Source organism: Lithobates pipiens, unplaced genomic scaffold (genome assembly GCF_037356315.1).
Source record: "Lithobates pipiens isolate NorthernLeopardFrog02 unplaced genomic scaffold, aLitPip1_a1.2 Scaffold_16, whole genome shotgun sequence".
In the NCBI taxonomy this organism is placed as follows: domain Eukaryota; kingdom Metazoa; phylum Chordata; class Amphibia; order Anura; family Ranidae; genus Lithobates; species Lithobates pipiens.
In genome coordinates this window covers 417,669,692-417,693,166 of record NW_027507748.1, presented here as the reverse complement: position 1 = coordinate 417,693,166, position 23,475 = coordinate 417,669,692, and the positions used below count along the sequence as shown (strand labels likewise).

Genomic DNA, 23,475 nt, shown 5'->3' with positions numbered 1-23,475 from the left:
CACATAACATATTTTTCCAAAAAACTCGTTAAAACTCCAAAAAGTTTAAAATAAATATCCGGTGCAAAGTGAAAAAAATGTGTAAACAGTTCACTCAAAAAAATGTGCAATCCGTTCAGCCAATGATGGTAATCATGCAATGTGAGCAATAAGTGCAATATACACCATTCCTTCAACCTTCAGTGCTTTACGTGCACCCCTTGTTTCCCCCAGCCTCTCACCTCTAATCAAGGTCCCTAAGGACCGGATCGAGCTTGAGGGGTGGTTGGTAAGCAATCTTCCACCACTTATAAATATAACCTCCGGGACATCAGTTAGCTCCTCCAATATCCATAATCCGGTTAGTATATAAGAGAGTAAGGGGGCCTCCAATGAGTAGTAAAGTAAATACACTTTATTAAATAAAAATATCCACACTTACATTACAGTAAAGGAATTCACAAATGTTAACAGCGGTGCTTCCGGTCTCGGCCACGGCCGGAAGTAAAGAACGACACCTCAACTCCTCCCTGACGCGTTGCGTCACATACCACGTGACTTTCTCATTTTTGATGCACTTTATTATTTATGTCATATTGATACTTTATGCACTTTATTGCCTTGCATCAGTATTTGCTACCTTTTTGCACATTTGTATGCACTGTATGATCAGCATATTCATTTGTCTAAAAAGGGCTGCACACTGCATTCCATGTTTAACTGTGGGGTGGTTTATTATATTTTTTATCTTTTAGATTAGGAGAGCAGTAATTTTTTCCCTTTTTTTCATTCCATGTTTAACCCCTGCGGTGCCAAGGAGTCACAATAGTATGTCCACATTTTTCCTTATGAAGGAGTATAGTATCAAAGTCCCCCCATCTTTGGGGCAAATTAAGGACATAGATTCCCTTTACTGTCAGGCCTTTAGGATTCCCATTATGGTATTTCGCAAAATGTAGGGGAATCGGACAATCATCGTCTTTTTCCTGATGTTACTGATGTGTTCGCCAATCATTACATGGAGTTGACGATTTGTCTTACCAATATAAATGTTGTCACAAGGACATGTTAATATATATAACAAGTGTGGTAGAGCAGTTAATAAATTATTTGATCCTATAATCCCTGCCTCCGCGTGGATTGGCGAACACATCAGTTTGAGGAACATACCTGCAGATTGTGCAGGGGCTGCAAGCATACATTCCCGGAGGGGCTTTTATTTTTGTTAGCCAGTTTTCATTAGTCCTTTTGGTATATCCTGAATGTACCAGGGAATCACCTAGGTTACGTACTCATCTCGCAGTGAGGAGAGGTCTGAGGCCCACTATATCAGCCAGTAGTGGTGCAGATCTCAGAATATGCCAGTTTTTGTCCAAAATCCCCTGTACTTCCACCCACTGGGAGCCAAACCTGCTGATAATCCTAGGAAAATTTTGCCCTGTATCCGGTATTTTTTTAGACTTAATCAGGAGATCCATACGATCCTTATTTAGTGCCCTTCTTTTTGCTTTTTTGCTTTTTTTCAAAGTGTGATGTGAATATCCTCTCTGTCTAAATCGCTGATAAAGATCATATGCTTCTTTTTGAAACTGCTCCTCCCCGGAACAGTTTCTTCTAATTCGCAGAAACTGTCCTTTGGGTATACCGTTGATAAGGGATTTATGGTGACTCTTGGCAAGGAGGAGGGTATTTGTGGCTGTTTCTTTACGAAATGTACTGGTTATAATTTCCCCCATATGCCTACTTAGCTGCAAATCCAAGAATGAAAGTGTCTCAGTATGGTGTGTAAATGTTAGACAAATATTCCTTTCATAATCGATTGGGACATAAATTCTTCTAAGTCTGTAAGGAAAAGGCTTTATAGCACCCTTCTTCAAAGGAACTTGCTACTACTTGTAAGCAGATATATGAAGGATTGAAGAGTGCGGGAAGCAGTCGCTTATGTCTGGAGGCGATCTAGGGTAGATAAATGCGCTCAAGGGATAGATATGTGATCCAGCGAAGGTGGTGAGAGTATCAACTCTAAGAAATTGTTTTTCTCTTCTAAATAACACACTCCCCATGTCTAGTACTCCCCCAGTAATGGACTGCTTATAATTTAATGATATCGCTAAACATCTATATGCACTTTATTTAAACAACAAAAGAGAAATAAACTGTCCTCTGTGTCTTACCACTGATCAGTGCTATACATTAAGATACCATACCATCAGTAGTGACTAATTTAAGGTGACACTCAGCCAGCTAGTCACCCACCCAGTACGCCAGGTGTATTATCTTGAATTGATTAACTGAACCTATTGCACTGCCCATATGGATATTACCAGTCTTCTGAGCTAGTATTAGGAATTTATAGATGGCAATAGTGTCGTGTATGTGATGAGTGCAGCCGGGGCCCCGTCCATTTGTTTTTAATCGATGTGACAACGTTGTCATTTTTTTAAATGAGTATGTGTATATAAACCCCCCTCCTTTGGTTCTGTATTAATTAAAGTAGTTGGATATTTGTTATAATTAAAATAAAAATTTGCATTTACGTCAGTGTTCTGTGGCAACCTCTTTGGAGACTTCTGTTTCTCCTAGTTTTTTCTTTATGCTTTTTGGGTCACCCGGACCACATTCTATAATTTTTATGTTTAGGTTGATCCAGGCAATCCTTGTTATTTCTATGGATTTTCCTTTCGTAAATAACCCTCTAAATGTCAGTGTACTGTATAAAAAGTCCTTAAATGCAAGAAAAAAATGAAAAGTGTTCCAATTAAGCATAATTTAAGTTAGTCTGTGTGGTGTTAGGATTCATGCGATAATGCATGAAAAAATATAAACTCATAAAATACAACTATGGAAAGTACTTTAAAGTTTATGTGAATTACATTTATTTTGCTAAAGCATCATGTATATTTGAGAAACAAAAGGAGTCTGAGCTAGCCAGAACTATATATTTGTCAGAATCCCTTATAACTTATCAACCCAATTTTTTTTTCTCTATTACTCCAATGGGACTTTTGAGGCACACTTGTATAACAGCGTAATATGTAAAAAAGAAATCATAATTTATTAATAAAATGCTAAAATATCCCCATAAAAGCAATTATGGCTGATACATTGTACATGATCACAGCAAACACTATTATGTTACTGCAATACCCAAGTACAACCCAGTGAAGGCTTCCATATAAATATACCACTGTATTCATTCAGAAAAATGTGCCCTCCAACATGTTTCAATTTCTTTTTGCAAATATTCCTGTGGGGGGGGGGGGGGGGGGGGGTTTGTTGGGTATGGCAATCTATGACAGAAGTTATAGCACATTATCACATCTGTATGTGTTATATTTTTGAATTACATTTACATATGGAATGTATCAACCAAAGTTTAAAAGGTTCAGGTGTCTCACTAAAGTCCACCAAAGCTGGAGCCCCATGGCTTACCTGCACAATAGTTAATAATAATTGATAACTGAAATTTGCATTTATCTGGCCCTACGCATAGTGCCATGCTAGCAGCTGTCAGCTATTTAGGAGATCCATTGTGTGCTTAGGCAGTGTTTCCTGTGACCTGTTCTAACTTGGTGGGCTTTAGTGAAGATGCTCGCTGGCAGGATCACGTGGCCAGACAGAAGCAAATTAAAAATAGATAAGTACACAGGTACTATTTTTTTATAAAGGATAGGCAGGATAGGGGGAGGAGGGGGAAGGGAACAAATTCTCAATATATACCATTTTGAATTGTTAGCATGCAGTTCGCCTTCCTCTGGAACAATCAGGAGGATCAACCGTAGGTTAGCATACCCCTACCTCTTGCCTCCATTCCATTTTTCACGCTATCCTGGGACGACTACTCCAGATCACAGCCAGACTTCTTTTCTGAGCGGGGACCTTCACCTCAAGTAAAGGTAGCCGGAACAGCCAGCAACCAAATACAACAACTCCTTCCGCATCCATATAGGCATCCCCTGATCAATTTGTGCGCTAATAGCCTCAAGCACGGCGGCTCATAGACAGCATGTGACGTCAGCTGGGGGGCTCTCGGGTACTCCCCAGCTGACGTCACACGCTGTCTACGAGCCAGTCTGTGTCTCTGTGCTTCCCCTAGTGTGCTGTGGAGGAGGATTGATCCAGTAACAGCACCAGCGAAAGGGAACAGTGATTTGACTATCAAACGGAGGACAATAATAATTATGGATGTAAGTGAGACTTTTATTGATTGTATAAAATAAATGCACTTTTTACTGATTTGGCGCTCTTCTATATATTCTTTTATTGGTATCCTATTCATGAGATGACTTCACTCTAAAGAAGCAGCTGCCTCAGGTGATTGTGCACATACATCCCCTATCCTCTAAGGACAGCAAGCAACCTTTCTGGATTTTCAGCAAATTCCAAGTACTGTTTTCTCAGATAACTTTAAAAAAAAAAAACATCTTGCTTTGATAAAAACTGTTTTGAATTTATTTTAATGAACAATACAGACTGAACTGAAAAGGACACACCAGTATCTTTTAAAGCGCTAGTATCTTGTATTGTTTTTTATCATATGCTCCTCAGGATCAATACCCTGATCAGGATCATCATCTTTAGGCCCATAGTACCATCAACAGCATCCACAAACCATGTGCCACTTCAAATACTCAGCTGAAGTTCTGCACAGACTAAGGAACATCAACACCACATCTCCATCTTCCATACAAAAAATACTTCAAAGAGAACAACTATTAAAAACCTGACGACAAACAACTCCCAACCACAGGAAGACATCTACTCAACCACTACAATTAGATTGCGCCTTGATTAACGCCAGGTCTGCAGTCAAACATATACTGGAAGTACATGACTTCATCATCGAAAACAATGTAGACTGCCTCTTCATCACCAAAAGCTGGTTAACCTCTGACTGCAACACCATCCTCACCGAATTGGTGCCGGAAAACTACAGGATCCTAACCGAACACTGGATAGGGAAAAAAGGAGGAGGCCTAGCAGTGATCTTTAAAGGTCACCTAGATCTCACTAAACCATCATCTCAGAACCCAGTGCCTTTTATGGAAACCCTGACGTTACATCTTTAACCAACACCCCATGACACCACTCATATTCTACTGTGCTACAGACCACCGGGACCTAAGTTCAATCTTCTTTCACCCCTCACGGAATCCTCCGCAATGCACATCCTAAAATTCAAAAATTTCCTGGCACTCTGAGATTTCAACCTTTGGGCAAACGAGCCCAAAGACCCCATCGCGACTGCCTGCATCAATCAACTAGAAGAACTGGGTCTCCAGCAACTGATAAAGACTCCCACGCATGGGTCAGGACACACCCTGGACCTAATTTTCAAACAAAACATTGACGTCAACATACTCAACAACATAACACTGCCATGGACGGATCACCACGCCATCAAATTCAAACTCGCTACCAACATCACCAACGAAAAACGGAATCCTGTAACAACAACGCACTGGACCAGATCGCATAAAAAAACTGTACTCCAAATCCTTCAAATCCACTTTGCCCAACAAGATAACTACAATAACCTTAAACCACTCTACGGAGGAAACGCTCAACTCCCTGAACAGGGCATTGCTGCAATCATCAGACTTGGTAGCACCAAAACGCAGGACTCTCATCAGGAAAAAAAACTCTGGATGGTTTAATAGCTCCCTCGCCGTACTAAAGCAAGAACACAGAAGAGCGGAAAGAACATGGAGAAGAAATCCCACCGAGGAAAACCACTTTAACTACAAAAGGACCACTTCTCATATACAATCTCAACGCCCACAAACCAACCACGGGAACTGTTTAAACTAGTCAATCAATCAATGAATCCGGTGTGCCTAGAACCCCCAGAAAGTGAATCGCAGGATTACTGTGACAAACTGTCGGATTTTTTCATCGATAAAGTCAAAACCATCAGGGAAAAAATTTGTCAGAAGAAAACATCCGACCTCAGCCAGCAAATACATAAAGAGGATGTCTGCACCAACATACCGCAACCGCCAAAATTTTCACTATCCCCAACTACCGTAGACACCACAAAAAACATCATTATTAAACTGCGTGGCAGTACCTCACCTATTGACATCATCCCCACAAAACTACTGAAAGAATGCTCCGACATTGTGGCTCCAACCATAACCCACCTCATAAACCGATCATTCCACAAAGGGATTTTTCCCAGCATCCTCAAAGAAGGCATCGTCAAACCTCTACTCAAGAAACCAAACCTGGACCCTCAGGATCCAAACAACCGTAGGCCAATTACAAGCCTCAACACTATTTTTAAGATCATGGAGAAAGCTGTAGTACATCAGTTACAACTCCACCTGGATACTCACAAACTCTTGGACCCGCTGCAATCAGGCTTCCGCCCGGGTCATGGAACAGAAACAGCACTCCTTAAGATTTGAGATGACGCCCTCAAAGCAGCAGATGACGGAGAGCCGTGTCTCCTCGTACTACTAGACCTAAGTGCAGCGTTTGATACAGTAGATCACAATACTCTACTTGTCTGCCTCACAGAAGTAGCCGGAGTCCAAGACATAGAGCTCCAATGGTTCGCGTCCTTCCTAGGAAATCGGTCACAGACAGTGAAACTAGGAAAATTCCCCTCCGAAACTCGGGCAGTCACCTGCGGAGTCCCTCAAGGCTCTCCTTTGTCACCCGTTCTCTTCAACATTTACATTCGCCCACTCCTTCAAATCACCAGATGCTCAGATCTCTGCTTCCACTCTTACGCTGACGACACGCAACTTTATTTCAGGATCAGTGGAAAAAAAGATCACCAACAACAACTTGAAATCTGCTTCCAATCAATAGAGGACTGGATGATCACTAACTCCCTCCAGCTGAACAAATCAAAGACAGAGCTTCTTATCTTACACCCAAAACATAAGCCTGCAACCAAAACCTACTGGTCTCCCCCAACCGTCTTTGGGCAGACTATCTCCCCAAAGACCAAAGCCAAGAGTCTCGGGGTTATTTTAGATGCACAAATGTCAATGGATGCGCAAATAGGAGCAGTAGTCAGTGGATCTCACCATCTGCTGCGCATGCTTCGCAAACTCATCCCTTTTATCCCAAAGAATGACAAAGCAGTGGTAGTTGGAACAATCATTAATTCACGACTGGACTACGCAAACTCGCTTTACATAGGATTACCACAATATCAACTTGCATGATTACAACTGATCCAAAACACGGCGGCAAGGCTTATAACAGGAAAAAAAAAACTGTGAATCCATCTCTCCTTCGCTGAGGAGCTTACATTGGCTAACCATAAAAAATCGGATCACGTTCAAGACCCTTTGCCTCACCCACAAATGCGTGTATAGAGAAGCTCCGCAATACCTAATGGAGAAAATAAATCATTACACACCAAACCGCAATCTTCGATCAGCCAACAAAAACCTCCTCCTCATGCCCAAAGCCCGATATAAATCCAAGGGGGATCGGAGATTCGCTGTCCAAAGGCCTCGGCTATGGAATGCTCTACCAATCAACATCCGCCTGGAAGAAAATCACCTGGTCTTTAGGAAAAAAATCAAGACCTTCCTCTTTTAGCAGATGATCAAAGCTTGCCACAGTGCCTAGCGGCGATTCAGTTCGCATTGTGCGCTATACAAGTATTTCATTCATTCATTCAGTACATTACAGGGTGTTCAGTGGAGCAGACACCTGCCGAATGCCCTGCAAATTCAGGTGTTCACCAAATGGGCAAGGAGGCAATGTTCGGGCCGAGCTGTTTGCCCAACTCTACTAGATATCCCTCCCATCCTATATAGTGATGACAACTATAGGGTGGTATTAGGTCGTGGTGTTAGGTACATGGCCAGGAAGGCATGCACCATAGGTAACATAGTGTCCCTCAGTTTGTACGTATCCGCTCCACCAATACACACGTGGCTAAACCCCACTGGAGCTGCAAGATATTCGTGTTTTTGCCATCTGGGTGATCCCCATACTGTCACTTCATGCTCCAATGGCTTTTCTTTAACTATTGCACACTTGGTCAACTGCCACACTAAGTTTGTTATATATGTGGTCACGTGTACTGAGTGCAATATTCAATACATGGGCAGGATAACCAAAAGATTGAGTGATATAATGAGGGATTCCCTTTATTCATACTCATTTTTATTTTTTAATTTGTTTTTATTTAGGATTAAAATAAAGTTTCAACTTTTGTGATTCGATTTTTGCATTTTAGGATTAACATTAAATTACTTATATTTGTTTTTTGCTACACCTCTCAGGGTGCTGGCTACCACATCTTCTGTGATCCATGTGTGTGTGCATCTCGCACACATGAATTCTTACGACTAGTCTCATACAGACCTGACATCCATTTTCCCATTAAGTGGCAGCCGATGATGCATATAACCACCCCCTTCTGGCATTTCCTTCCCCATGATTAAGCTCTGAGGGGCGGAGCAAAACACATTGGGGATGTGCAGCTTGTGGGACATACCTTTTGCCAAACGGAATTTTAGGAATAGTTATAATTAGGCTTTTCATCCACTTTAACCACTTAAGGACCGCCGTATTGCCAATGTACGTCATTACAATGGCACAGGCAGGCACAAGCACGTACATGTACGTGCCTGCCTTCCAGCGGGTGGGAGGTCCGATCGGACCCCCTCCCGCTGGATACGGCGGTCTGGTTCGCTTCAGGAGCGATCCGTGATGAGGGGATGGCCGTTGGTTTCTGGCCATCCCCTCTCGATCGCTCCTGGCCAATGAGAAGCTTCCTCCCACTGTGTATTGTATACACAGGAAGGAGGAAGTGATGTCATTCTCCTCGGGGCGGTCTTTTTGACCGGACTACGAGGGGAAGACAGAAAGTAAGTGTGCACCAACACTACACTGACATGTAGGTACACACATGCACACCGACCCCTCCCGACCCCCCCCCCCCCCGATCGCCCCCTGATCCCCCCCGCCCCCCCTCCCCTCCCAGTCACTAATTGCAGTGATCATTTATTTACTGATCACTGCATTCAGTGTCAGTTGTAAAAGTAAAAACTGTCAGGGCAGTTAGTGTTAGGTCCAGGGTAGCCCCCTATCCCCCCCCAATAAAGGTTTAACCCCCTGATTGCCCCTAGAGTTAACCCTTTCACCCCCTTTTGCCAGTGTCACTAAGCGATCATTTTTCTGATCGCTGCATTAGTGTCGCTAGTGTCGCTAGGTAGCTAGTTATTTTTTTAGGTTCACCGCCATGTTTTTATAGCGCTAGGTACCCCGATATACTACCCAATAATGGTTTTAACCCCCTGATTGCCCCTAGTTAACCCTTTCACCCCCTTTTGCCAGTTTCACTAAGTGATCATTTTTCTGATCGCTGCATTAGTGTCGCTAGTGTCGCTAGGTAGCTAGTTTTTTTTTTTAGGTTCACCGCCAGGTTTTTATAGCGCTAGGTACCCCAATATACTACCCAATAATGGTTTTAACCCCCTGATTGCCCCTAGTTAACCCTTTCACCCCCTTTTGCCAGTGTCACTAAGCGATCGTTTTTCTGATCGCTGCATTAGTGCCACTAGTGTCGCTAGGTAGCTAGTTATTTTTTTAGGTTCACCACCAGGTTTTTATAGTGCTAGGTACCCCCATATACTACCCAATAATGGTTTTAACCCCCTGATTGCCCCTAGTTAACCCTTTCACCAGCGATCACAGTATAAGTGTCACTGGTGACGCTGGTTAGCCAGTTAGTTATTTAGGTTCCCCGTCAGGTTTTTATATAGCGCCAGGGACCCCCATATACTACCTAATAAAAATTTGAACCCCCTGATTGCCCCTAGTTAACCCTTTCACCAGTGATCACCGTATAAGTGTTACAGGTGACTCTGGTTAGTTTGCTTTTTATAGCATCAGGGCACCCACCATTTATTACCCAATAAAGGTTTAACCCCCTGATCACCCGGCGGGTGATATCAATTAGGTTTTAGGGTCAGGGTCTGCGTCGCCCCAGGCAGCGCTAGGTTAGTGCCAGTACCGCTAACACCCACACGCAAAGCATAAACCTCCCGTAGTGGTATAGAATCTGAACAGATCAATATCTGATCTGATCAGATCTATACTAGCATCCCCAGCAGTTTAGGGTTCCAAAAACACGCATTGTTAGCGGGATCAGCCCAGATACCTGCTGGCACCTGCGTTTTGCCCCTCTGCCCAGCCCACCCAAGTGCAGTATCAATCGATCACTGTCACTTACAAAACACTAAACACATAACTGCAGCGATCTCAGAGTCAGGCCTGATCCCTGCGATCGCTAACGGGTTTTTTTGGTAGCATTTTATATTTAAATCATGAAGGCAGTGCTTGGTTTTCGGGGTCCCGTACGTGGCTAGGCTCCCAAAAAGTCCCCCACATGTGGTATCCCCGTACTCGGGAGAAGCAGCAGAATTTATTTTGGGGTGTAATTTGACTTATGCCCATAGCATGTGTGAGCAATATATCATTTAGTGACAACTTTGTGCAAAAAAAAAAATTGTAAAATTCCTGCAACTTGTGGCAAAATATAAAATATTTTATGGACTCAACATGCCTCTCAGTAAATAGCTTGGGGTGTCTACTTTCCAAAATGGGATCATTTGGGGGGGAGTTTGTGTTATTTTGGCATTTTATGGCCTTCGAAACTGTGATAGGTAGTGAGGAGTGAAATCAAACATTTGCACCCTTAGAAACCCTGAAGGCAGTGATTGAATTTCGGGGTGCCGTACGCGGCTAGACTCCCAAAAAGTCCCACATATGTGGTATCCTCGTACTCAGGAGAAGCAGCAGAATATATGTTGGGGTGCAATTCCACATATAACTATGGCATGTGTGAGCAATATATCATTTAGTGACAACGTTTTGTAAACTTTTTTTTTTTTGTGTCATTATTCAATCACTTGGGACAAAAAAAAATATTCAATGGCCTCTCCACAACTTCCTTGGGGTGTCTATTTCCAAAATGGGGTCATTTGGGGGGGAGTTTGTACTGCCCTGCCATTTTAGCACCTCAAGAAATGAGAGTCAGTTGTAAATTAAAAGCTGTGTAAATTCCAGAAAATGTACTCTAGTTTGTAGACGCTATAACTTTTGTGCAAACCAATAAATATACGCTTATTGACATTTTTTTTACTAAAGACATGTGGCTGAATAAATTTTGCCCTAAATGTATGACTAAAATTGAGTTTATTCGATTTTTCTTATAACAAAAAGTAGAAAATATAATTTTTTCTCAAAATTTTCGGTCTTTTTCCATTTATATCGCAAAAAATTAAAATCGCAGAAGCAATCAAATACCATCAAAAGAAAGCTCTATTTGTGGGAAGAAAAGGACGCACATTTCGTTTGGGTACAACATTGTATGACCGCGCAATTACCAGTTAAAGCAGTGCAGTGAGAAATTGTAAAAAGACCTCTGGTCCTTAGGCTGTTAATTGGTCCGGGGCTGAAGTGGTTAAATTAAAAGTGACTTTTGAAGCTACAGGTTAAATATTGTATGACAGTTTATTGATTTAGATCAACATTAAGAAACAGAACCACAGTCTGCAAAAGCCTGCAGGGCTTATTAAGATACTGACAGGAAATTCTATCAATAAATTGCTTTTGCAACTGAGAAACAGTACCTTTATATTATCTTACGGTAATGCAAATGTTCCTGCTTGGATAATAATACGATTATATAACAAATACAGATTGTGCTGTTTTTTTTTTTTTTATCTGAGGCACTATGCACTGCTTGCTTTAACTGCCATTATCTGTCAGCTCTGACTCAGGCTGTGATGATAAAGTAGACATGTTCTTCTTTTTTTCAGTTATGAGTGAATCAAAAAGAACAATATTTGCTTGTTCAGACAAATATTACATTTTTGAAATGTAGCTTTACACTTTTGATATAGAATGTGGACAAGGCTGGCCTAAAGTATATTGGGCATAACACCCACCTAATATGTGTTATTTGTTCCCTTTTAATTGGAATATCTTTATATATAAGTATACTGTGTATGTATATATATATATATATATATATATATATATATATATGTGTGTGTGTGTGTGTGTGTGTGTGTATATATATATATATACACACAGTGCCTTGAAAAAGTATTTATACCCCCTCAAATTTCTCCCCTCTTTGTCATGTTACAACAGGGGTGTCCAAACTTTTTTCAAAGAGGGCCAGATTTGATGAAGTGAACATGCATGAGGGCCGACCATTGAACCATTAAAATTCTGTCTGCGTGTTCGTTCAAGCCCTAATACACTGCCCAGCAAGAATTATCTTGCCTATGCTCTTTAGGGGTATGTACCCCACACATTGGAAAATGTGGGGTTCTTTTGGTGCAGTTCAATAATAAAAAAAAAAGATTGGGGACTTCTTTCCCTGCATTTTTGTGAGTAGGGAAGTCCATTGCAATGAATGGGCTTCCCTACACACAGCATGCAGCCACACAGATGTGAACCAAGGGCTTGTTCACATGTCAGGTTGGAGGGGCAGTAAAACTACATGGTTAAGCTGTTTTTAGCACCCCCAACTTCTCCCCCTTTAGCTGCAGAGGGAACAGCTGGGGGTGTACACATGATATGGCTGCAGCTGGAGGTATACCCAGGGTGAATGGGCCTGCACTGCAACTACCCCGCATTGCACAGTTGCAGTATAGTGATGCTGCATTTACAGGCTTAAAACAGGTGGTGAGGAGGCAACATAATGCCTCTTTACCGCCTTGCAAATGCCTCTGAAAAGCGATCTGTGCATGGATTGCTTTGCAGAGGAGCGGCAGTCCTGGCTGCTATCACACACAAGCCCTACAAAAGCAGTTCTGATAGTACAGGAATGGGGGGGGGGGGGGGGGGTCTGGATTAAAAGTAACATACATACAGACAGACACACAGACAGACACATCTAAAAAGGTAAATGTATTTCATTGGGATTTTATGTGATATACCAGCACAAAGTGTCACATAATTGTGAAGTAAAGGAAAATGATAAATGGCTTTCCATTTGTTTTTTCAAATAATTACATGAAAAGTGTGGGGCATGGATTTGTATTCAGAGTCAATACTTTGTAGAACCACCTTTAATTGCAATTATAGCTGCAAGTATTTTTGGGTATGTCTCTACCAGCTTTGCCCATCTAGGGAGTGAAATTTGTGCCCATTTTTCTTTGCAAAATAGCTCAAGCTTTGTCAGATTGCATGTGAACACAATTTTCAAGTCTTGGCAAAGATTCTCAATTGGATTTAGGTCTGGACTATGACTGGTCCATTCTAACACATATGCTTTGATCTAAACCATTCAATTGTAGCGCTAGCTGTATGTTTAGTGTTGTTGTCCTGCTGGAAGGTAAGCCTTGGCCCCAGTCTCAAGTTATTTGCAGACTCTTAACAGGTTTTCTTGTAAAATTGCCCTGTATTTGGCTCCATCCATCTTCCCATCAACTCTGACCAGCTTTCCTGTCCCTGCTGAAGAAAAGCAACCCTACAACATGATGCTGCCACCACCATGTTTCTTGGTGGGGATGGTTTGTTCAGGGTGATGTGCAGTATTAGTTTTCTGCCACAGGCCAAAAAGTAAGATTTTGGTCTCAACTAACCAGAGCTCCTTCTTCCACATATTTGCTATGTCCCCACATGGCTTTTCACAAACTGCAAATTGACTTCTTATGGCTTTCTTCTTGCCATTCTTCCATAAAGGCCAGATTTGTGGAGTCCATGACTAATAGTTGTCCTGTGGACAGGGTCTCTCACCTGAGCTGTGGATCTCTGAGTTACCATGGGCCTCTTGGCTGCTTCACTGATTAATGCTCCCCTTGGACGGCCTGTCAGTTTAGGTGGATGGTCATGTCTTGGTAGATTTGCAGTTGTGCCATACTCTTTCCATTTTTGGATAATGGATTGAACAGTGCTCCGTGAGATGTTCAAAGGTTTTTTTTTTTTTTAAACCTAACCCTGCTTTAGCCTAGGTTCACATTGGTATGATTTGGCATGCAAATTGACATGTCAAATTGCGTGCCAAATCAGTGGCTTTTGCCGGCAATGGCACCATCCAAATCAGTGCAGCACTGTCTTTGTGACGCCGCACTGATTCCCAAAAGTAGTTCCATGTCAAATTGCATGCTAAATCGGCAGCTTTTGCTGGAAATGGCACCATCCAAATCGGTACAGCGCCGTCTACTTTTGGCAACTTTGGGAGTCGATTTGTATAAACATCTGTGCAGGAACCCACACAGATGTCTGTCAAATCACCCCCGAAGTCGGACTGCATTGCCGGGCTGAAATCGTTTTAGTTCAGCTGAACATGCACGATTTCTAACCCGCAGCGATCTGAACCTAGGGTTACATTTCTCCACAGCTTTATCCCTGACCTGTCTCATGTGTTCCTTGACCTTCATGGTGCTGTTTGTTCACTAAGATTCTCTAACAAACCTCAGAGGGCTTCACAGAACAGTTGTATTTATACTGAGATTAAATTACACACAGGTGGACTCTATTTACTGATTAAGTGACTTCTGAAGGCAATTGGTTCCAATAGACTTTAGTTAGGGGTATCAGAGTAAAGGGGGCTAAATACAAATGCACGCCGCACTTTTCAGATATTTATTTGTAAAAAAAAATTGAAAACCATTTATAAGTTTTCTTCCACTTCACAATTATGTGGTACTTTGTGTTGGTCTATCACATAAACTCCCAATAAAATACATTTACATTTTTGGTTATACCATGATATATTATATATACAGTGGTGTGAAAAAGTGTTTGCCCCCTTCCTCATTTCCTGTTCCTTTGCATGTTTGTCACACTTAAGTGTTTCGGAACATCAAACCAATTTAAACAATAGTCAAGGACAACACAAGTAAACACAAAATGCAATTTGTAAATGAAGGTGTTTATTATTAAAGGTGAAAAAAAATCCAAACCATCATGGCCCTGTGTGAAAAAGTGATTGCCCCCCTTGTTAAAACATACTATAACTGTGGTTGTCCACACCTGAGTTCAATTTCTCTAGCCACACCCAGGCCTAATTATTGCCACACCTGTTCACAATCAAGGCATCACTTAAATAGGAGCTGCTTGACACAGTAAGGTCCACCAGAAGATCCTTAAAAGCTACACATCATGCCGAGACCCAAAGAAATTCAGGAACAATTGAGAAAGAAAGTAATTGAGATCTATCAGTCTGGAAAGGGTTATAAAGCCATTTCCAAAGCTTTGGGAATCCAGCGAACCACAGTGAGAGCCATTATCCACAAATGGCGAAGACATGGAACAGTGGTGAACCTTCCCAGGAGTGGCCGGCCGCCCAAAATTACCCCAAGAGCGCAGCGACGACTCATCCAAGAGGTCACAAAAGACCCCACAACAACGTCCAAGGAACTGCAGGCCTCACTTGCCTCAGTTAAGGTCAGCGTTCATGCCTCCACCATCAGGAAAAGACTGGGCAAAATGGCCTGCATGGCAGAGTTCCAAGGAGAAAACCACTGCTGAGCAAAAAGAACATCAAAGCTCGTCTCAATTTCTCCACAACACATCTTGATGATCCCCAAGACTTTTGGGACAACATTCTGTGGACCGATGAGACAAAAGTGGAACTCTTTGGAAGGTGTGTGTCCAAGTATATCTGGCGTAGAAGAAACACTGCATTTCATAAAAAGAACATTATACCAACAGTAAAATATGGTGGTGGTAGTGTGATGGTCTGGGGCTGTTTTGCTGCTTCAGGACCTGGAAGACTTGCCGTGATAAAAGGAACTATGAATTCTGCTGTCTACCAAGAGATCCTGAAGGAGAATGTCCAACCATCTGTTCGTGTACTCAAGCTGAAACGAACTTGGGTTCTGCAGCAGGACAATGATCCTAAACACACCAGCAAGTCCACCACCGAATGGCTGAAGAAAAACAAAATGAAGACTTTGGAGTGGCCTAGCCAAAGTCCTGACCTGAATCCTATTGAGATGTTGTGGTATGACCTTAAAAAGGCCGTTCATGCTCGAAAACCCTCTAATGTAACTGAATTAGGACAATTCTGCAAAGATGAGTGGGCCAAAATTCCTCCAGGACGCTGTAAAAGCCTCATTGCACGTTATCGCAAATGCTTGGTTGCAGTTGTTGCTGCTAAGGGTGGCCCAACCAGTTATTAGGTTTAGGGGGCAATCACTTTTTCACACAGGGCCATGATGGTTTGGATTTTTTTTCACCTTTAATAATAAACACCTTCATTTACAAATTGCATTTTGTGTTTACTTGTGTTGTCCTTGACTATTGTTTAAATTGGTTTGATGTTCCCGAAACACTTAAGTGTGACAAACATGCAAAGGAACAGGAAATGAGGAAGGGGGCAAACACTTTTTCACACCACAGTATATCATCTCTCTGCCGGATTCCGGATGACCGGTGACGTCACGGACATCGACGTCACTGGACTCCTCCAATTCCCCAAGTGCCTCCGTCTGCTAACGAAGGGAAGGGCGGAGGAGTCTGGTGACGTTGAAGTTCTGATTAAACGTAACACGTACGGGGGAGGAGCTACGCATGACGTCACCTGCTGCCGCCCTACAAAACTAACACGATTGTCGGCTTTATATGCTGTGTTTTTATCATCTTTATGTGAGTAGTTTGTGTTTGAACACAAAAATTCAATCTTATACTTATGCGGTGAGCACTTCTTTTCTTTCTACACATGACCTGGAGTCCTTGCTGAGATCTAAGGAGACGTGAGAAAAGTTTATGGTCTGTGTTAACCCTTTTGATACCTGCTTGCATGACCACCTGTTTGCACAGGGGTCCATGCCATAAGGTGAGAGTGATTCGTTAGAACGGAGGTGGAGGGATTGTCACGCTACTGTGGGAAAAAAATGACTTACGTTAGTGCTACAGTTTGAATTTAAAACGTATTTGTGTGAACTGTGAAATTAAGTCATGGATTGTGGAAACTAACTAGTGTCGGGTGATTGTCTATAGTGTATACCACATTTAACACTGACTAATGCAGAGTTGCAATGCAAGGAGATCAGCCAAAAGTAGTTGGATCTGTATGTGCATTATAATTAATCAAAATTAGTCAATTAATCGATAAAAAAAAAAAAAATTAATCGAACACAAAAATTTTAATCAGTAACAGCCCTAATATATATATATATATATATATATATATATATATATATATATATATATAGATCCTGCCTATATTTTACTTGATCTTTTCTGAATTAAAAACTGAAGATTTATCCTTCTGTGCAATGATAGGACAGGAAGCTGAGGAGTTAAAGTGGTTCTACCTTAATGCCTTATAGCCCTATCTCAATCCTGCAATGTGTATGAGAGAAAGGGCTCTCGCAGATCTCTCTCTCTTCTTTGGCTCATACAGCAGTGGGAGCCATTGGCTCATTCTTCTGTCAATCATAGCCAGTGAGCCAAAGAGGAAAGAGTGAGGGGTGGGACCAAGCCTTGCTCTGTGTGTGAAAAGACAATGTCTATTCACATGAGCGCAGCTTGGGAGTGGGCCTGCTCAAGTGCCCCCATAGCAAAATTCTTGTGGTGAGGAGCCAGGACCGCAGCGGGGGGACCCGAAAAAAGAGGATTGGGGATGCTCTGTGCAATGGGTAAGTATAACATGTTTGTTATTTTTTTAAAAACAAAAGAAAAACAAGTCTTTAGTACTACTTTAAAGTTTGCCATAATAATGCATTCCTGTACTGGGCTGGCAGATCACATTATTAGTTGTAAACTAAATTTGAACATTGTCTGACCTAAAAAAAAGTTAAAGATCTCAAGGCATGAGTGCGACATTGTATGTTAATGCACTTTCTTTCAGTGCATCATAAGTTTGTCCCTCTACTCTCTTTGAAATTGTTTGAAATAGCTTACAGACCTATCTATAAACTTGCTCCAAAGAAACAGCTAGAAGGGTAATATTTTTTTTATTTTTATTTTCTAGGTATGCTGTGTGAATGGGAGCACATAACAAACATATAGTGGGGTATTTAAAATGTGACTGCAAAAGTGGAACAACACTTTAAGGTGGCATTGCATTTGATAGATGTGATGGATAAAGTACCACCAGCAGACTGATAAATTGGTTAGAACACAAATGTATTTGTACAATAATGTCAACTGCACAGATTATGTTCTTATAGTAAAATTGACTGTTTATGAATTCATGTTTCCACTGACCTATGCAATCATATGGGAAAGAAGAGTTCAACATTTTTCACTCTCACAGCATATCCCCCTTGCATGAAAGTACTGTCTGGCTGTATGCAGTACACATAGACAGGCATACTGATCAGTTAAAACCATTCATATTTGTGTACTGCTTGTTTCAGGAAGAGCACTTGTGGCAGGTGTTTTGATAACAAACATATAACTTCCATACTGACTATTTGCTGTTTTCAGATATCCATAAAAATCATTTGGTAGTAGATTTTGTCTATGAGCAATGTTACACATGACCTCAGCAGATCTGTATTTGAGAGTAAAAAAATACATTTTTAAGACTAATTTTTTGTATTAATGGAACATGTTTATCATGTGTTAGTGAAAAGATAAGACTGATATAGGGATGAGGTTTGAATTTGCATTGTGGTAGGTTTTTGAGTAGTAAGACATGTCTGCACAACATGGTTTAATCAACAGCTACAAATGTTCTTGCCCTGCAAACTGCCCTTGAAAAGTGAGCTGAATTATTCAAGTACACCATCAGTAACTTAGTTCATGAAAATGCTAAGGATATCATTTATCAGATGTTAAGAAGGAAGAGAGCATCAGTAGCAACATCTGTGACCCCAAGGGATTAAGATGGAAGTCTAACAAGGGGTTCGAGAAGTGAAACTTACAGTACAAGACATCAAGCAAGGAAAAAGGTCAACATTGTGTCGTGCAGAGTAGATCCAAATGTATTCTTCATAGTTTCCTAAACCGGCCCCTCTATCTTTGGAAACATTCTTATTCACGGAGGTATCTATTCACCTTGTCCCGCCAATGCCCATGCCCATCATCTTTTTTCACCCAGAAGAGCATCCCTACCCTCCACCAGCATGTTGAAGTTAACGTTTGCTTGTGCTGAAGTATGTGGACATGTGGTCCAGCAAGCATGGACATCTGCTACATCTCTTTCATGGCTCACTCCATACATTTTCTGGCAGCTGGGCAGAATGCAGGACAAGAAATGTCACTTCAGAAGATGCCACCCTTCCTCCTCTTGTGTGCTCAGTCACATTGGCTTCATCTGGTGAATCGTCACAACTACCAGTCAGGGGGGACCCCAGGGCCTATGAAAAGACTAAGGCAAAACACTGACATGCTGATTTGCAGCTGGTATGCTTGGGGGACAGAAGTCCCTCTGAGACAGAGTTTCTTTCAGATTTTCAGGGGCACTCTGAAAGGTGTCTGAGAGGTCCCAGATCCATCTGCCAGGAAAGATTGTTTGTGAGAGCGCTCTCAGCCTGCTGTCCACAGGGAAAGTTCACACACATGCCTTTCTTCGTATACATTCTTAACCTCTGGTGCAGTGTTTCCTAGTTAGGTATCTTGACTTTCATTATGTCTTCTAGTGGACCAGAAGAGCTTGTGCCCCCTTTAGGTAGTCATACCAAGCTAGTACACACCTGGCTGAAATTCAGCAGCAACACAGTTTGCCTTCCAACCACCTGATATGTCCATATGCTGAAACTTGACCCTGGCCCTGCTGCAGCAACTGCACTTACAGTAGTTGACTGTAGATGAGTATTTGTATGAATACAAGTTAAAAACCGGCTCTGGAGATCTGAGTTTTTTTCACCATGTCTGTTGCTTCCTATTTAGGATGCATATGCAGTACCATGTTGTCACATTTAGGCTGGGTTCACACTGCTGCGGGGGGAGATCCGGATGTGATTCGCACCGCTAATCACATCCGATCTCCGTAGCGATGCGAGTTCAGCCATACAGATAGTATGGCTGAATTCGCATCGCTCCCGCAGCAAACTCGCACGGGACCCTTTTTTTGGTCCGCAACAGAATCGGATCGCATGGGGGTTCACACCATGCGATCTGATTCCTGTGCGAGTCGGCAGATCGCACTGCGATATGCGGACGGATCTGGGGGTGTCATTAACATATCATTGACACTCCCAGCCGTCCGCATAGGGCAGTGTGAACTGCCGGCGGGAGTAATGCGATGTGGGAAAACGCCGCGGATTCGTGGCGTTCCCGCATCGCAGCGGTGTGAACCCGGCCTTAAAGAGACAACCAGAATGGTGAGACATGGTGAGACAGGAATCAGCATCACAATCCCTCTCATGTTCTTGCTATTGTGTGGTGTAATAACTGGGCAGGATGAGAAAAAAGAGGGTTTCCTACTGTCTTGGGGCCCACTGGTCTCTGTGAGGCGCTGCCAGTCTCAGACGATGCATGAGGAGAAGGAAGAAGAGGGTTAGGCTGAGGAGGAGGACATGAGTCAAGCTTTCAGGGGTAAGTTTCACTCCTCCCAAACACCTGCAGCTGTACATGGGGTGAGATGTTTGAGGACACAATCGCCCCCAATGAGACTGAGGATTTGGGTTACTCTGCCATCAGAAATTTGTGGCAGATGGGCTCATTCCTGCTGCAGTTCCTGTGCAAGGACTTCAAGATTCAAGACATCAAGAAGACAGACCATTACTGGTTTATCACTAGTGTTGGGTGAACAGTTCGATCCGAGCATGAGTTGGGGCCAAACATTGGCTGTTCACCCCATTCAGGGAACAGCCGAATTTGCAGGATGTTCGGTTGGTGTTTGCCCTTCCAAGCGCCCTGCAATGCACTGCGTGCTGCATAGTGCATTCTGCACCCTGATTGGGCAAAGCTTTGCCCAGTCAGGGTGCCGTAAAAGCTATTTGTTAAGAAGCGGGGCTGGGAAGCCAGCCACAGCATTCTTTAACAACCGATGAGTCATAATTTGTCAATGGGTTTCCCCACTGACAGCTGAATAAAAGAAACATTTGCTGGTATAAATAGTAAAAAACAAAATGGTGTGGGGGTCCCCCCAAATCCATACCAGACCCTTATCTGAGTATAAAGCCTGGCAGACCCTTAAAGACCCCCACCCATTCACTAAAAAAAGTGTCAAAAATAATAAAAACACAGACAGTTTTTGACAATTCCTTTATTAAAAAATAATAAAAACAGTGTCCCCTAATGTAAATCCATTGTCAATCACAACGACCACCACACAACTGACGTCTCAACAGGTGGCCCCGTCCTTACCTATGTAAGAACTGGCAAATGGCAAGCCAGCCATTTGGCAGTTTACCTTCACAACGGGCAGAGCAATTTTTTTTTTCCGGTTGGTGGTGTGTGGGCATTATGATTGACGATGGATTTACATCGGGGAACGCAGTTTTTTTTTTCACATAAAGGGATAGTCAAAAACTACCCCCAGATCCAGGGCTTGGATCTGGGGGCCCCCATGTTAAAGGGGGCTTTTAGATTCTGATAAGCACCCGCCAGCAAACCCCCACAACCACAGCCCAGGGTTGTGGGGAAGAGACCCTTATCCCCATCAACATGGGGACAAGGTGTTTTGGGGTGGGGCAGAGCCCCCATTGCCCCATAGCACCTCACCATGTTGAAGACATGTGGTTTGGTATGGTCGGGGGGGGGCGCTTGTTCGTCCCCCCTTTCCTGACCTGCTAAAGTGCATGCTAGGATAAGAGTCTGGTATGGATGCCGTTTTTTTCTTTCTTTTTTTTTAAAGAGCCAAGTACCGGTAATTGCAACCGAGAGTCAATTTAAATGTGATTTTACTAGTTTTTTTTCTTTAGAAATGTCATTTTTGCTGCAGCATGTTCTATACATGAAAGAGTTAATATATAATTAGCACAACCCTATTATAGTGAATAGACTGTTAATATAATTAATTAATATCTGCAGTTACAGCTGATACAAAACAAGTGCTTTCACTACACTTAGCTTGGTTTTTATGTTCCATACATGCTACAGATGAGCCATTTTACAGGCAAACTAAGGGGACCCTCCAGGCACTATATTTTAAGTTATTTTTCAATTTTATTGTTGCACTTTAAGCATTATTAAAATCACTGCTTCTGAAAAAACTTTGTTTTGTATAATTTTTTTTGTATTGATACATGTCCCCTGGGCAGTACCTGGGCCTCCATACCCCTTTTATGACCAATTATTTGCATATAAGTCTTCAAAATGGGCACTTTTGTTTTTTCATGTTTGGCTCCCATAGATTTCTTTGGAGATTTCTATGGAGTCCCCTGTTCGGGACAGGGGATGCTTGGCCCATCTCTATTTATCACCATATTGGATCACTGGAACACTGCTGCTGTCCTGCTACCATTACCATCTCATGGCACTGCTGCTGGTGTGCCATCTGTTGCTATCTCCTACCACTGATACAGGCCTGCCAGCAATACCATCATATGCAGCCTGTACAGCTTTAGTCTGGAAATTTGGCACTATCAAAGTGCAACAACTATTTTTATGCAGCTGCCAAGTTTGAGCATATTTTTATGCAGGGTCATTCCTGCATTGTGCCTCAATGTTTGAGTGTATTATGCTGCTACTGCCACGGTGTCACACAAAAGGGGTTATTTACGAAATCCACTTTGCACTGCAAGTGCACTTGGAAGTGCAGTTGCTCTAAATCTAATGGATAGATCTGAAATGAGTGGAAGCTCTGCTGATTTTATCATCCAATCATGTGCAAGCTAAAATGCTGTTTTTTATTTTCCTTGCATATCCCCCTCGGATCTTCAGTGACTTTACTTCCAAGTGCACTTGCAGGATTTGCCTTTTAGTAAATAACCCCCATAATGTTTTAACAGCTTCACCTTGGTTGTAAAATATATAGTGTCTGTTTGAGGCTAAATCATGTTTTATGTTTCCTTTTCTAGCCTATGCCAGTGTTCTATCATCAAAAATGTTTGTGACTATGACCCTAGAGTGTTATTTTTATTATTATTAAATCCTGTCTGGTCTCTCCACAATAAATTGCTGGCTGGCAAAAGTTACTGGATGATTTCTTAATTTTTCATTAAATATGACATTTTCAAGAAAAGCTTGCATAATGTGCTGCATGTCTGTGCATTCATTTCTTATTGTACATCACGGGACACAGAGCCATTATAGGCTACCTTCAGGTGATGGACACTGGCACACCCTAAGACAAAATGTGTCCTCCCTATATAACCACTCCCACTACTGGGAGTACCTCAGTTTTTTCACCAGTGTCTAATGTGTTGGTCAGGAGTAAAGGTGTGCTGTGCTGAGTTCCACTGGAGCAATCCTTGCTGGGGCTAGCCATGCTGACCGGATCCATCCAAAGTGTCTTTGTTGGCCAAATTGAACGGTAGCTGAGCCTCGTATCCAAAGAAATTAGGTTTTTCCTCTAAATGCTTCTCTTTTTAGAGAGCTGGACCCCGGGATCCAGTACTTTTTAGTAGTAAGGCCATAAACTTTTACTGGTGAAGGTGCTGTTACAGGTCCAGGATAGTGGGTTTTCTCATGGATCCCCAGCTCCTGAAGGTT

General features: G+C 42.3%; 1 protein-coding gene across 1 annotated transcript in view; it reads left to right on the top strand.

The window, feature by feature from the left end:
* Positions 1–23,475, top strand: part of LOC143984399 (zona pellucida-like domain-containing protein 1) — a 198,384-nt gene that overhangs the window by 156,436 nt on the left and 18,473 nt on the right. The gene's annotated exons all lie outside the window — the stretch shown is intronic.